The sequence below is a fragment of the Taudactylus pleione genome, unplaced genomic scaffold (genome assembly GCF_031769625.1).
Source record: "Taudactylus pleione unplaced genomic scaffold, aTauple2 ptg000041l, whole genome shotgun sequence".
NCBI classification, from domain to species: domain Eukaryota; kingdom Metazoa; phylum Chordata; class Amphibia; order Anura; family Myobatrachidae; genus Taudactylus; species Taudactylus pleione.
This window is the reverse complement of record NW_028284443.1, coordinates 81,383,059-81,398,693: the sequence shown is the minus strand read 5'-3', so window position 1 is coordinate 81,398,693 and position 15,635 is coordinate 81,383,059. Positions and strand designations below refer to the sequence as shown.

The 15,635-nt window shown below is 46.7% G+C and overlaps 1 protein-coding gene across 1 annotated transcript in view; it reads right to left on the bottom strand.

Moving 5' to 3' along the window:
- Positions 1–15,635, bottom strand: part of GRIN2D (glutamate ionotropic receptor NMDA type subunit 2D) — a 1,022,144-nt gene that overhangs the window by 363,933 nt on the left and 642,576 nt on the right. The gene's annotated exons all lie outside the window — the stretch shown is intronic.

The following is a 15,635-nucleotide window of genomic DNA, read 5'->3' as shown; positions in this document are numbered from 1 at the left end:
GAATTGTGTGCGCAGTAGCCGCACGTGCATCAACAAAGTAGTGCCAAGCGTGCGCCTGTGTCATAAGTAAAGGGCCGGCTGGCTTGACCGTTAAAGGGTGCTGTAACCCCCGAAAGTACACTCCAGTCCAAACCAAAAAAAAATTATTTTCTGTGTTTGTGAATTGTGTGCGCAGTAGCCGCACGTGCATCAACAAAGTAGTGCCAAGCGTGCGCCTGTGTCATAAGTAAAGGGCCGGCTGGCTTGACCGTTAAAGGGTGCTGTAACCCCCAAAGTACACTCCAGTCCAAACCAAAAAAAAAATTATTTTCTGTGTTTGTGAATTGTGTGCGCAGTAGCCGCACGTGCATCAACAAAGTAGTGCCAAGCGTGCGCCTGTGTCATAAGTAAAGGGCCGGCTGGCTTGACCGTTAAAGGGTGCTGTAACCCCCGAAAGTACACTCCAGTCCAAACCAAAAAAAAATTATTTTCTATGTTTGTGAATTGTGTGCGCAGTAGCCGCACGTGCATCAACAAAGTAGTGCCAAGCGTGCGCCTGTGTCATAAGTAAAGGGCCGGCTGGCTTGACCGTTAAAGGGTGCTGTAACCCCCGAAAATACACTCCAGTCCAAACCAAAAAAAAATTATTTTCTGTGTTTGTGAATTGTGTGCGCAGTAGCCGCACGTGCATCAACAAAGTAGTGCCAAGCGTGCGCCTGTGTCATAAGTAAAGGGCCGGCTGGCTTGACCGTTAAAGGGTGCTGTAACCCCCAAAGTACACTCCAGTCCAAACCAAAAAAAAAATTATTTTCTGTGTTTGTGAATTGTGTGCGCAGTAGCCGCACGTGCATCAACAAAGTAGTGCCAAGCGTGCGCCTGTGTCATAAGTAAAGGGCCGGCTGGCTTGACCGTTAAAGGGTGCTGTAACCCCCGAAAGTACACTCCAGTCCAAACCAAAAAAAAATTATTTTCTGTGTTTGTGAATTGTGTGCGCAGTAGCCGCACGTGCATCAACAAAGTAGTGCCAAGCGTGCGCCTGTGTCATAAGTAAAGGGCCGGCTGGCTTGACCGTTAAAGGGTGCTGTAACCCCCAAAGTACACTCCAGTCCAAACCAAAAAAAAAATTATTTTCTGTGTTTGTGAATTGTGTGCGCAGTAGCCGCACGTGCATCAACAAAGTAGTGCCAAGCGTGCGCCTGTGTCATAAGTAAAGGGCCGGCTGCTTGACCGTTAAAGGGTGCTGTAACCCCCGAAAGTACACTCCAGTCCAAACCAAAAAAAAATTATTTTCTGTGTTTGTGAATTGTGTGCGCAGTAGCCGCACGTGCATCAACAAAGTAGTGCCAAGCGTGCGCCTGTGTCATAAGTAAAGGGCCGGCTGGCTTGACCGTTAAAGGGTGCTGTAACCCCCAAAGTACACTCCAGTCCAAACCAAAAAAAAAATTATTTTCTGTGTTTGTGAATTGTGTGCGCAGTAGCCGCACGTGCATCAACAAAGTAGTGCCAAGCGTGCGCCTGTGTCATGAGTAAAGGGCCGGCTGGCTTGACCGTTAAAGGGTGCTGTAACCCCCGAAAGTACACTCCAGTCCAAACCAAAAAAAAAATTATTTTCTATGTTTGTGAATTGTGTGCGCAGTAGCCGCACGTGCATCAACAAAGTAGTGCCAAGCGTGCGCCTGTGTCATAAGTAAAGGGCCGGCTGGCTTGACCGTTAAAGGGTGCTGTAACCCCCGAAAATACACTCCAGTCCAAACCAAAAAAAAATTATTTTCTGTGTTTGTGAATTGTGTGCGCAGTAGCCGCACGTGCATCAACAAAGTAGTGCCAAGCGTGCGCCTGTGTCATAAGTAAAGGGCCGGCTGGCTTGACCGTTAAAGGGTGCTGTAACCCCCAAAGTACACTCCAGTCCAAACCAAAAAAAAAATTATTTTCTGTGTTTGTGAATTGTGTGCGCAGTAGCCGCACGTGCATCAACAAAGTAGTGCCAAGCGTGCGCCTGTGTCATAAGTAAAGGGCCGGCTGGCTTGACCGTTAAAGGGTGCTGTAACCCCCGAAAGTACACTCCAGTCCAAACCAAAAAAAAATTATTTTCTGTGTTTGTGAATTGTGTGCGCAGTAGCAGCACGTGCATCAACAAAGTAGTGCCAAGCGTGCGCCTGTGTCATAAGTAAAGGGCCGGCTGGCTTGACCGTTAAAGGGTGCTGTAACCCCCAAAGTACACTCCAGTCCAAACCAAAAAAAAAATTATTTTCTGTGTTTGTGAATTGTTGTGCGCAGTAGCCGCACGTGCATCAACAAAGTAGTGCCAAGCGTGCGCCTGTGTCATAAGTAAAGGGCCGGCTGGCTTGACCGTTAAAGGGTGCTGTAACCCCCAAAGTACACTCCAGTCCAAACCAAAAAAAAAATTATTTTCTGTGTTTGTGAATTGTGTGCGCAGTAGCCGCACGTGCATCAACAAAGTAGTGCCAAGCGTGCGCCTGTGTCATAAGTAAAGGGCCGGCTGGCTTGACCGTTAAAGGGTGCTGTAACCCCCAAAGTACACTCCAGTCCAAACCAAAAAAAAATTATTTTCTGTGTTTGTGAATTGTGTGCGCAGTAGCCGCATGTGCATCAACAAAGTAGTGCCAAGCGTGCGCCTGTGTCATAAGTAAAGGGCCGGCTGGCTTGACCGTTAAAGGGTGCTGTAACCCCCGAAAGTACACTCCAGTCCAAACCAAAAAAAAATTATTTTCTGTGTTTGTGAATTGTGTGCGCAGTAGCCGCACGTGCATCAACAAAGTAGTGCCAAGCGTGCGCCTGTGTCATAAGTAAAGGGCCGGCTGGCTTGACCGTTAAGGGTGCTGTAACCCCGAAAGTACACTCCAGTCCAAACCAAAAAAATAATTATTTTCTGTGTTTGTGAATTGTGTGCGCAGTAGCCGCACGTGCATCAACAAAGTAGTGCCAAGCGTGCGCCTGTGTCATAAGTAAAGGGCCGGCTGGCTTGACCGTTAAGGGTGCTGTAACCCCCGAAAGTACACTCCAGTCCAAACCAAAAAAAAAATTATTTTCTGTGTTTGTGAATTGTGTGCGCAGTAGCCGCACGTGCATCAACAAAGTAGTGCCAAGCGTGCGCCTGTGTCATAAGTAAAGGGCCAGCTGGCTTGACCGTTAAAGGGTGCTGTAACCCCCGAAAGTACACTCCAGTCCAAACCAAAAAAAAATTATTTTCTGTGTTTGTGAATTGTGTGCGCAGTAGCCGCACGTGCATTAACAAAGTAGTGCCAAGCGTGCGCCTGTGTCATAAGTAAAGGGCCGGCTGGCTTGACCGTTAAAGGGTGCTGTAACCCCGAAAGTACACTCCAGTCCAAACCCAAAAAAAATTATTTTCTGTGTTTGTGAATTGTGTGCGCAGTAGCCGCACGTGCATCAACAAAGTAGTGCCAAGCGTGCGCCTGTGTCATAAGTAAAGGGCCGGCTGGCTTGACCGTTAAGGGTGCTGTAACCCCCGAAAGTACACTCCAGTCCAAACCAAAAAAAAATTATTTTCTGTGTTTGTGAATTGTGTGCGCAGTAGCCGCACGTGCATCAACAAAGTAGTGCCAAGCGTGCGCCTGTGTCATAAGTAAAGGGCCGGCTGGCTTGACCGTTAAGGGTGCTGTAACCCCCGAAAGTACACTCCAGTCCAAACCAAAAAAAAAATTATTTTCTGTGTTTGTGAATTGTGTGCGCAGTAGCCGCACGTGCATCAACAAAGTAGTGCCAAGCGTGCGCCTGTGTCATAAGTAAAGGGCCGGCTGGCTTGACCGTTAAAGGGTGCTGTAACCCCAAAAGTACACTCCAGTCCAAACCAAAAAAAAAATTATTTTCTGTGTTTGTGAATTGTGTGCGCAGTAGCCGCACGTGCATCAACAAAGTAGTGCCAAGCGTGCGCCTGTGTCATAAGTAAAGGGCCGGCTGGCTTGACCGTTAAAGGGTGCTGTAACCCCCGAAAGTACACTCCAGTCCAAACCCAAAAAAAAATTATTTTCTGTGTTTGTGAATTGTGTGCGCAGTAGCCGCACGTGCATCAACAAAGTAGTGCCAAGCGTGCGCCTGTGTCATAAGTAAAGGGCCGGCTGGCTTGACCGTTAAAGGGTGCTGTAACCCCCAAAGTACACTCCAGTCCAAACCAAAAAAAAATTATTTTCTGTGTTTGTGAATTGTGTGCGCAGTAGCCGCATGTGCATCAACAAAGTAGTGCCAAGCGTGCGCCTGTGTCATAAGTAAAGGGCCGGCTGGCTTGACCGTTAAAGGGTGCTGTAACCCCCGAAAGTACACTCCAGTCCAAACCAAAAAAAAATTATTTTCTGTGTTTGTGAATTGTGTGCGCAGTAGCCGCACGTGCATCAACAAAGTAGTGCCAAGCGTGCGCCTGTGTCATAAGTAAAGGGCCGGCTGGCTTGACCGTTAAGGGTGCTGTAACCCCCGAAAGTACACTCCAGTCCAAACCAAAAAAATAATTATTTTCTGTGTTTGTGAATTGTGTGCGCAGTAGCCGCACGTGCATCAACAAAGTAGTGCCAAGCGTGCGCCTGTGTCATAAGTAAAGGGCCGGCTGGCTTGACCGTTAAGGGTGCTGTAACCCCCGAAAGTACACTCCAGTCCAAACCAAAAAAAAAATTATTTTCTGTGTTTGTGAATTGTGTGCGCAGTAGCCGCACGTGCATCAACAAAGTAGTGCCAAGCGTGCGCCTGTGTCATAAGTAAAGGGCCGGCTGGCTTGACCGTTAAGGGTGCTGTAACCCCCGAAAGTACACTCCAGTCCAAACCAAAAAAAAAATTATTTTCTATGTTTGTGAATTGTGTGCGCAGTAGCCGCACGTGCATCAACAAAGTAGTGCCAAGCGTGCGCCTGTGTCATAAGTAAAGGGCCGGCTGGCTTGACCGTTAAAGGGTGCTGTAACCCCCGAAAATACACTCCAGTCCAAACCAAAAAAAAATTATTTTCTGTGTTTGTGAATTGTGTGCGCAGTAGCCGCACGTGCATCAACAAAGTAGTGCCAAGCGTGCGCCTGTGTCATAAGTAAAGGGCCGGCTGGCTTGACCGTTAAAGGGTGCTGTAACCCCCAAAGTACACTCCAGTCCAAACCAAAAAAAAAATTATTTTCTGTGTTTGTGAATTGTGCGCGCAGTAGCCGCACGTGCATCAACAAAGTAGTGCCAAGCGTGCGCCTGTGTCATAAGTAAAGGGCCGGCTGGCTTGACCGTTAAAGGGTGCTGTAACCCCCGAAAGTACACTCCAGTCCAAACCAAAAAAAAATTATTTTCTGTGTTTGTGAATTGTGTGCGCAGTAGCCGCACGTGCATCAACAAAGTAGTGCCAAGCGTGCGCCTGTGTCATAAGTAAAGGGCCGGCTGGCTTGACCGTTAAAGGGTGCTGTAACCCCCAAAGTACACTCCAGTCCAAACCAAAAAAAAAATTATTTTCTGTGTTTGTGAATTGTGTGCGCAGTAGCCGCACGTGCATCAACAAAGTAGTGCCAAGCGTGCGCCTGTGTCATAAGTAAAGGGCCGGCTGGCTTGACCTTTAAAGGGTGCTGTAACCCCCGAAAGTACACTCCAGTCCAAACCAAAAAAAAAATTATTTTCTATGTTTGTGAATTGTGTGCGCAGTAGCCGCACGTGCATCAACAAAGTAGTGCCAAGCGTGCGCCTGTGTCATAAGTAAAGGGCCGGCTGGCTTGACCGTTAAAGGGTGCTGTAACCCCCGAAAATACACTCCAGTCCAAACCAAAAAAAAATTATTTTCTGTGTTTGTGAATTGTGTGCGCAGTAGCCGCACGTGCATCAACAAAGTAGTGCCAAGCGTGCGCCTGTGTCATAAGTAAAGGGCCGGCTGGCTTGACCGTTAAAGGGTGCTGTAACCCCCAAAGTACACTCCAGTCCAAACCAAAAAAAAAATTATTTTCTGTGTTTGTGAATTGTGTGCGCAGTAGCCGCACGTGCATCAACAAAGTAGTGCCAAGCGTGCGCCTGTGTCATAAGTAAAGGGCCGGCTGGCTTGACCGTTAAAGGGTGCTGTAACCCCCAAAGTACACTCCAGTCCAAACCAAAAAAAAAATTATTTTCTGTGTTTGTGAATTGTGTGCGCAGTAGCCGCACGTGCATCAACAAAGTAGTGCCAAGCGTGCGCCTGTGTCATAAGTAAAGGGCCGGCTGGCTTGACCGTTAAAGGGTGCTGTAACCCCCGAAAGTACACTCCAGTCCAAACCAAAAAAAAATTATTTTCTGTGTTTGTGAATTGTGTGCGCAGTAGCCGCACGTGCATCAACAAAGTAGTGCCAAGCGTGCGCCTGTGTCATAAGTAAAGGGCCGGCTGGCTTGACCGTTAAAGGGTGCTGTAACCCCCAAAGTACACTCCAGTCCAAACCAAAAAAAAAATTATTTTCTGTGTTTGTGAATTGTGTGCGCAGTAGCCGCACGTGCATCAACAAAGTAGTGCCAAGCGTGCGCCTGTGTCATAAGTAAAGGGCCGGCTGGCTTGACCGTTAAAGGGTGCTGTAACCCCCGAAAGTACACTCCAGTCCAAACCAAAAAAAAATTATTTTCTGTGTTTGTGAATTGTGTGCGCAGTAGCCGCACGTGCATCAACAAAGTAGTGCCAAGCGTGCGCCTGTGTCATAAGTAAAGGGCCGGCTGGCTTGACCGTTAAAGGGTGCTGTAACCCCCAAAGTACACTCCAGTCCAAACCAAAAAAAAAATTATTTTCTGTGTTTGTGAATTGTGTGCGCAGTAGCCGCACGTGCATCAACAAAGTAGTGCCAAGCGTGCGCCTGTGTCATGAGTAAAGGGCCGGCTGGCTTGACCGTTAAAGGGTGCTGTAACCCCCGAAAGTACACTCCAGTCCAAACCAAAAAAAAATTATTTTCTGTGTTTGTGAATTGTGTGCGCAGTAGCCGCACGTGCATCAACAAAGTAGTGCCAAGCGTGCGCCTGTGTCATAAGTAAAGGGCCGGCTGGCTTGACCGTTAAAGGGTGCTGTAACCCCCGAAAGTACACTCCAGTCCAAACCAAAAAAAAATTATTTTCTGTGTTTGTGAATTGTGTGCGCAGTAGCCGCACGTGCATCAACAAAGTAGTGCCAAGCGTGCGCCTGTGTCATAAGTAAAGGGCCGGCTGGCTTGACCGTTAAAGGGTGCTGTAACCCCCAAAGTACACTCCAGTCCAAACCAAAAAAAAAATTATTTTCTGTGTTTGTGAATTGTGTGCGCAGTAGCCGCACGTGCATCAACAAAGTAGTGCCAAGCGTGCGCCTGTGTCATAAGTAAAGGGCCGGCTGGCTTGACCTTTAAAGGGTGCTGTAACCCCCGAAAGTACACTCCAGTCCAAACCAAAAAAAAAATTATTTTCTATGTTTGTGAATTGTGTGCGCAGTAGCCGCACGTGCATCAACAAAGTAGTGCCAAGCGTGCGCCTGTGTCATAAGTAAAGGGCCGGCTGGCTTGACCGTTAAAGGGTGCTGTAACCCCCGAAAATACACTCCAGTCCAAACCAAAAAAAAATTATTTTCTGTGTTTGTGAATTGTGTGCGCAGTAGCCGCACGTGCATCAACAAAGTAGTGCCAAGCGTGCGCCTGTGTCATAAGTAAAGGGCCGGCTGGCTTGACCGTTAAAGGGTGCTGTAACCCCCAAAGTACACTCCAGTCCAAACCAAAAAAAAAATTATTTTCTGTGTTTGTGAATTGTGTGCGCAGTAGCCGCACGTGCATCAACAAAGTAGTGCCAAGCGTGCGCCTGTGTCATAAGTAAAGGGCCGGCTGGCTTGACCGTTAAAGGGTGCTGTAACCCCCAAAGTACACTCCAGTCCAAACCAAAAAAAAAATTATTTTCTGTGTTTGTGAATTGTGTGCGCAGTAGCCGCACGTGCATCAACAAAGTAGTGCCAAGCGTGCGCCTGTGTCATAAGTAAAGGGCCGGCTGGCTTGACCGTTAAAGGGTGCTGTAACCCCCAAAGTACACTCCAGTCCAAACCAAAAAAAAAATTATTTTCTGTGTTTGTGAATTGTGTGCGCAGTAGCCGCACGTGCATCAACAAAGTAGTGCCAAGCGTGCGCCTGTGTCATAAGTAAAGGGCCGGCTGGCTTGACCGTTAAAGGGTGCTGTAACCCCCAAAGTACACTCCAGTCCAAACCAAAAAAAAAATTATTTTCTGTGTTTGTGAATTGTGTGCGCAGTAGCCGCACGTGCATCAACAAAGTAGTGCCAAGCGTGCGCCTGTGTCATAAGTAAAGGGCCGGCTGGCTTGACCGTTAAAGGGTGCTGTAACCCCCAAAGTACACTCCAGTCCAAACCAAAAAAAAATTATTTTCTGTGTTTGTGAATTGTGTGCGCAGTAGCCGCATGTGCATCAACAAAGTAGTGCCAAGCGTGCGCCTGTGTCATAAGTAAAGGGCCGGCTGGCTTGACCGTTAAAGGGTGCTGTAACCCCCGAAAGTACACTCCAGTCCAAACCAAAAAAAAATTATTTTCTGTGTTTGTGAATTGTGTGCGCAGTAGCCGCACGTGCATCAACAAAGTAGTGCCAAGCGTGCGCCTGTGTCATAAGTAAAGGGCCGGCTGGCTTGACCGTTAAGGGTGCTGTAACCCCCGAAAGTACACTCCAGTCCAAACCAAAAAAATAATTATTTTCTGTGTTTGTGAATTGTGTGCGCAGTAGCCGCACGTGCATCAACAAAGTAGTGCCAAGCGTGCGCCTGTGTCATAAGTAAAGGGCCGGCTGGCTTGACCGTTAAGGGTGCTGTAACCCCCGAAAGTACACTCCAGTCCAAACCAAAAAAAAAATTATTTTCTGTGTTTGTGAATTGTGTGCGCAGTAGCCGCACGTGCATCAACAAAGTAGTGCCAAGCGTGCGCCTGTGTCATAAGTAAAGGGCCGGCTGGCTTGACCGTTAAAGGGTGCTGTAACCCCCGAAAGTACACTCCAGTCCAAACCAAAAAAAAATTATTTTCTGTGTTTGTGAATTGTGTGCGCAGTAGCCGCACGTGCATTAACAAAGTAGTGCCAAGCGTGCGCCTGTGTCATAAGTAAAGGGCCGGCTGGCTTGACCGTTAAAGGGTGCTGTAACCCCCGAAAGTACACTCCAGTCCAAACCCAAAAAAAATTATTTTCTGTGTTTGTGAATTGTGTGCGCAGTAGCCGCACGTGCATCAACAAAGTAGTGCCAAGCGTGCGCCTGTGTCATAAGTAAAGGGCCGGCTGGCTTGACCGTTAAGGGTGCTGTAACCCCCGAAAGTACACTCCAGTCCAAACCAAAAAAAAAATTATTTTCTGTGTTTGTGAATTGTGTGCGCAGTAGCCGCACGTGCATCAACAAAGTAGTGCCAAGCGTGCGCCTGTGTCATAAGTAAAGGGCCGGCTGGCTTGACCGTTAAGGGTGCTGTAACCCCCGAAAGTACACTCCAGTCCAAACCAAAAAAAAAATTATTTTCTGTGTTTGTGAATTGTGTGCGCAGTAGCCGCACGTGCATCAACAAAGTAGTGCCAAGCGTGCGCCTGTGTCATAAGTAAAGGGCCGGCTGGCTTGACCGTTAAAGGGTGCTGTAACCCCCAAAGTACACTCCAGTCCAAACCAAAAAAAAAATTATTTTCTGTGTTTGTGAATTGTGTGCGCAGTAGCCGCACGTGCATCAACAAAGTAGTGCCAAGCGTGCGCCTGTGTCATAAGTAAAGGGCCGGCTGGCTTGACCGTTAAAGGGTGCTGTAACCCCCGAAAGTACACTCCAGTCCAAACCAAAAAAAAATTATTTTCTGTGTTTGTGAATTGTGTGCGCAGTAGCCGCACGTGCATCAACAAAGTAGTGCCAAGCGTGCGCCTGTGTCATAAGTAAAGGGCCGGCTGGCTTGACCGTTAAAGGGTGCTGTAACCCCCAAAGTACACTCCAGTCTAAACCAAAAAAAAAATTATTTTCTGTGTTTAGCCGCACGTATATATCAAATCGATATAACATAAATGGAGGACCAAACTTTCTCCGATAAAAATAAAATAGAGAAAGATCAAGAACCACTTCCTCCTAGTGCTGAAGCTGCTGCCACTAGTCATGACATAGACGATAACATGCCATCAACGTCGTCTGCCAAGGCCGATGCCCAATGTCATAGTAGAGGGCACATACAATCCCAAATGGCAAAGTTCAGGAAAATGACCTTGAAAAAGACATTTAAATCAGCTGAAGAGAAACGTAAACTTGCCAATATGCCATTTACGACACGGAGTGGCAAGGAACGGCTAAGGTCGATCCCTAGTATGTTCATGACTAGTGGTTCAGCTTCACATGACGATGGAAGCCCTCCTCCCACTAAAAAAATCAAAAGAGTTAAGCTGGCAAAAGCACAGCGAAGAACTGTGCTTTCTAAGAAGATATCACAAATCCCCAAGGAGAGTCCAAGTGTGGTGGTGGTTGCGATGCCTGACCTTCCCAGCACTGGACGGGAAGAGGTGGCTCTTTCCACCATTTGCACGCCCCCTGCAAGTGCTGAAAGGAGCACCCACAGTCCACTTGCTGATATGCAAATTGAAGATGTCACTGTTGAAGTACAACAGGATGAGGATACTGGTGTAGCTGGTGCTGAGGAGGAAGTTGGCGAGGAGGATTCTGATGGTGATGTGGTTTGTTTAAATCAGGCTCCAGGGGAGACAGTTGTTGTCCGTGGGATGAAAAAGCCCATCACGGTCATGCCTGGGCAGAAGACCAAACATTCCACCTCTTTGGTCTGGCAATATTTCTATCCAAATCCGGACAACAACTGTCTTGCCATATGTACCATATGTAAAGGTGAAATAAGTAGGGGTAGGGACGTCAACCACCTAGGAACATCCTCCCTTATACGGCACCTGCAGTGCGTTCATAAAAAGTTACTGTCAAGTTCAGAAACTTTGGCTAAGACTGTAAGCAGTCCAGGGACACCTAAATCCCGTTGTCCTGTTGTATCCAAGCGCCTGCAAACCACACCGTCAACTCCCTCCTCGTCAATTTCCTCCTTAGTCAGGATCGGAAGTAGTCCTGCAGGCCATGTCACTGGCATGACTGACTCTCCTATCCGGGATTCCTCTGGAGGATCCTGCATTGCTACGCCTACTGCTGCCGCTGCTGCTGTTGCTGCTGCTGGGAGTCGTTCATCATCCCAGAGAGGAAGTAGGAACACCACTACTTTTACTAAACAATTGACCCTCCAACAGTCCTTAGCGAGGAGGATGAAGTACGACAGCAGTCATCCTGAAGCAAAACGTATAACTGAGGCCTTGACTGCTATGTTGGTGTTAGACGTGCGTCCGGTATCCGCCATTAGTGCAGTGGGATTTAGACAATTGATGGAGGTAGTGTGTCCCCAGTTCCAAATCCCGTCTAGATTCCACTTCACTAGGCAGGCGATACCGAGACTGTACAGAAACGTCAGAAAAAGTGTCCTCAGTGTCCTGAAAAATGCCGTTGTACACAATGTCCACTTAACCACGGACATGTGGACAAGTGGAACAGGGCAGACTAAGGACTATATGACTGTGACAGCCCACTGGGTAGATGTATCACCTTACGCAGCAACAGCAGCAGCGTCCCCAGTAGCAGCATCTCAGAAACGCCAGCTCGTTACAAGGCAGGCTACGCTGTGTATCACCGGTTTCATTAAGAGGCACACCGCCGACAACCTCTTAGAGAAACTGAGGGAAATCATCGCCCAGTGGCTTACCCCACTTAGACTCTCCTGGGGATTTGTGATATCTGACAATGCCACCAATATTGTGCGGGCATTACATCTGGGCAAATTCCAGCACGTCCCATGTTTTGCTCACACAATAAACTTGGTGGTGCAGAATTTTCTGAAAAGCGACAGGGGCGTGCAGGAGACGCTTTGGGTGTCCCGAAAAATTTCTGGCCACTTTTGCCATTCAGCGACTGCGTGCCGAAGACTGGAGCGCCAGCAAACACTCTTGAACCTGCCCCGCCATCACCTGAAGCAAGAGGTTGTGACGCGGTGGAAATTACCCTCTATATGCTTCAGAGGACGGAGGAGCAGCAAAAGGCCATACAAGCCTATACATCCACCTATGACATAGGCAAAGGAGGGGGTATGCACCTGACTCAAGCGCAGTGGAGAATGATTTCCGTGTTGTGCATGGTTCTCCAGCCCTTCGAACTTGCCACACGTGAAGTCAGTTCAGACACAGCCAGCTTGAGTCAGGTCATTCCCCTCATCAGGCTTTTGCAGAAGCAGCTGGAGAAAGTGAAGGAGGAGCTAAGATGGAGCGATTCCGCACGGCATGTGGGACTTGTGGATGAATCCCTTCATTCGCTTTGCCAGGATTCCAGGGTGGTCAATCTGTTGAAATCAGACCACTACATTTTGGCCACCGTGCTTGATCCTAGGTTTAAAGCCTATGTGGTGTCTCTCTTTCCGGCCGACACAAGCCTGCAGAGGTGCAAAGACCTGCTGGTGAACACACTGTCAGCTGAAGCGGAACGTGACACGTCAACGGCTCCTTCTTCATTTTCTCCCGCAACTGGGGCTGCCAGGAAAAAACTTAGGTATCCTAAGCAACCCGCTGGCGGTGATGCAGGGCAGGCAGGACCAAGTTTGGACATCTGGTCCGGACTGAAGGACCTGGCAACAATTTCTGACATGTCTACTGTCACTGCATATGATACTGTCACCATTGACAGAATGGTGGAGGATTACATCGGTGACAGCATCCAAGTAGGCATGTCAGACAGTCCATACCTGTACTGGCAGGAAAAAGAGGCAATTTGGAGGCCCCTGTACAAGCTGGCTCTATTTTACCTGAGTTGCCCCCCCTCCAGTGTGTACTCCGAAAGAGTGTTTAGTGCAGCCGGGAACCTTGTCAGCGAAAGGCGTAGGAGGTTGCTTCCACAGAATGTGGAGAAGATGATGTTCATCAAAATGAATTATCAGCTCTTCCAGGGAGACCAGCCTCCAGAAGGTACAGAGGGACCTGTGGTGGTGGATTCAAGTGGGGACGAGTTAATACTCTGTGAGGATGAGGATGTACACACTGAAGAGGGTGAGGAATCGGTGGATGAGGAGGATGAGGATGACATCTTGCCTCCGTAGAGCCAGTTTGTGCAGGGACACATTAATTCCCAGCTTGTTTTGTGGGGGCCCAAACGAACCAATCATTTCAGCCACAGTTGTGTGGCAGACCCTGGCGCTGAAATGATTGATTTGTTAAAGTGTGCATGTCCTGTTTATACAACATAAGGGTGGGTGGGAGGGCCCAAGGACAATTCCATCTTGCACTTCTTTTTTTTCTTTGCATTATGTACAGTTTGGGGCATAGTTTTTCTAACTGCCATCCTGTCTGCCACTGCAGTGTCACTCCTAGATGGGTCACGTGTTTGTGCCGCCCACTCGTGTCGCTTAGCATAGTCATCCAGCTACCTCGGTGCAACCTTTTGGACATGAAAACACTATTGTGAGGTGTGAGGTGTTCAGAATAGACTGGAAATGAGTGGAAATTAAGGTTATTGAGGTTAATAATAGCATAGGAGCAGAGAAACCAACAAATTCTGTGATTTTAGCTGTTTTTATGCTTTTTTAAAAAAAAATACAGATCCAAAACACAAAACCCAGAACCCAAAACACGGAAGGGTGGTTTTGGCAAAACCAATCCAGATCCAAAACACAAAGAAAGATCCAGATCCAAAACCAAAACACAAAACACGAAAAGTGGCCGGTGCACACCCCTAATTTGAGCATTTATGCCATAGATATTCCACTGATGTGAGAGGTACCCGGGATGAGAACTTTTGTTCTCTGTTAATTATACAATAATATTTTCGCCGAATTCTTTATGTTACGTGTGTGTTTTGTCAATATGTCTGTATGTAATGTATATACATAACCTTCTTGTGATAACATTAGCACTTTTTTAATCTATTTTCCAAGACATTCTCTAAGGATATATTTTAAAGATAATATTACAAGGTATATTTTAATATATATAATTCACATAAGATTGCCCCAGCAAAAGAGCCCTTCTTTCCCTTTGTCTGTTTGCATTTACAGATAAGTTAACAACCTTTGGAAGACCTGACGCAATGCGTAGGTTATAGTAGGATATGGTGTCTGCGCTCTGAGGTGCTATTGTGTCATAAATTGTTATTAAACTTTAAGATGTTTATGAGGTATATCTGTTGCGATCCGTGAGGGAATTGTGGATGTTAGTTGATGTCTATGTTCGATTTGGGAGCTCTCCAAATTCAAGACTTAATTAGAAATGTCCTGGTGTAATCCACCTCATGAAAGCTGTGGGATGGTAGTTCTTAAAAACAGCAATCCTGGTGGTATTTACTGGTGGGCAAAAACTTTGGGCAGCTTTTTCATCTGTATGTGAATAAAGATAATTTGGTTGTTGTTTCAAAGTTCTTTTATACTAGTTGGCGTGTATACGGTAGGTGTAACCTCCCCTCTCCAATTGGTCTCTGTCCCAGGAAACAGCCACTCCACCTCAGGTATTCACAAAAGCACAAACGCAGTATCAGGTGCTGGTGGACACTATGATGCAGAGGTAAGTAAATTGTAGGACTTACCTAGGTCCCGACATACTCCTGCTGGTCCACCGGATGCACCTCCTTAAGCGTAGTGTTAGGGTGATGGGTGTAAAGGGCAGAATACTGCTAGCCAATGTGCCTGGACAGAACACTAGATATATGGAGTATGGATAAAAAACTATTTATTTTGGCACCTAGCCCAGAAGGGCAACAATTGGTGTCAGAGAATAAAATAACATAACACTGATAAAGCTTAGAACATATGATGCATATGGTCTAGGGAAGAAATCAAAAGTCACATCAGTCAGTAATGTCTCAACGCGTTTCATTCCATGTGGGGACTTTTTCAAGGGTAGGTGATCTGTTATTTCCAATAACAGGGTTTAAATACCTTGTACATTGAGTCCATCTGTTAATCGCTCCCTTACTTCCGGTTTTCGCTGTGATTGTGCCCTCTGCGTCATCCTCTAGAGCGCGATCTCCTCCTGAACAGCACAATGTGTGTTGTGTCATGCGCATGCTCTGTGGACAGTGTGCAGACACAGAATGACATGGCAGGGTGTTCCTGAGTGTGGCTTTAGCGCTTAAGTGATCCTGATCTCTGCTGTTGGTATGAGTGGAGATATTGTCTCCTACATGTGGGCGGCCATTTTTGATGAGTTTTAGGCATTATTTCTGAATAGAGTCGTGTAATGCTTGCTGTATTACAATGAGCTTAATAGTGTTAAATGATAAGTAACTAGACCTAATGAGCATTGGATTTAGTAAGATGTTGTCACTTAAATTGTTTTCTACAGTTGTTCTTTAAAAAAAGTTATAGTGAATCTGATTGTGCATGATTAATGCAGTAATGTAACCCTCTATTGAAAGGTTAATTAGTCGCTGCATTGTTGCAGCGCTAGTAGTTTAATATAAATTACAGTATGATCTATTTCTGAGCTAATAGATAAAAATTTGTTTGATTAGTTTTTAAAAAAAATATTTTAATTCCCGTCTTGGAGTCATCCCAATATACTATTCCCTCATATAATATGGATGTAAATTGATACTGATAAGCAGATGTTAAATCTGAATCCCTCGTTAATCAGAGCTGATGGATGTTTACATTGGCTCAGATGTGCGGAATTCTTACA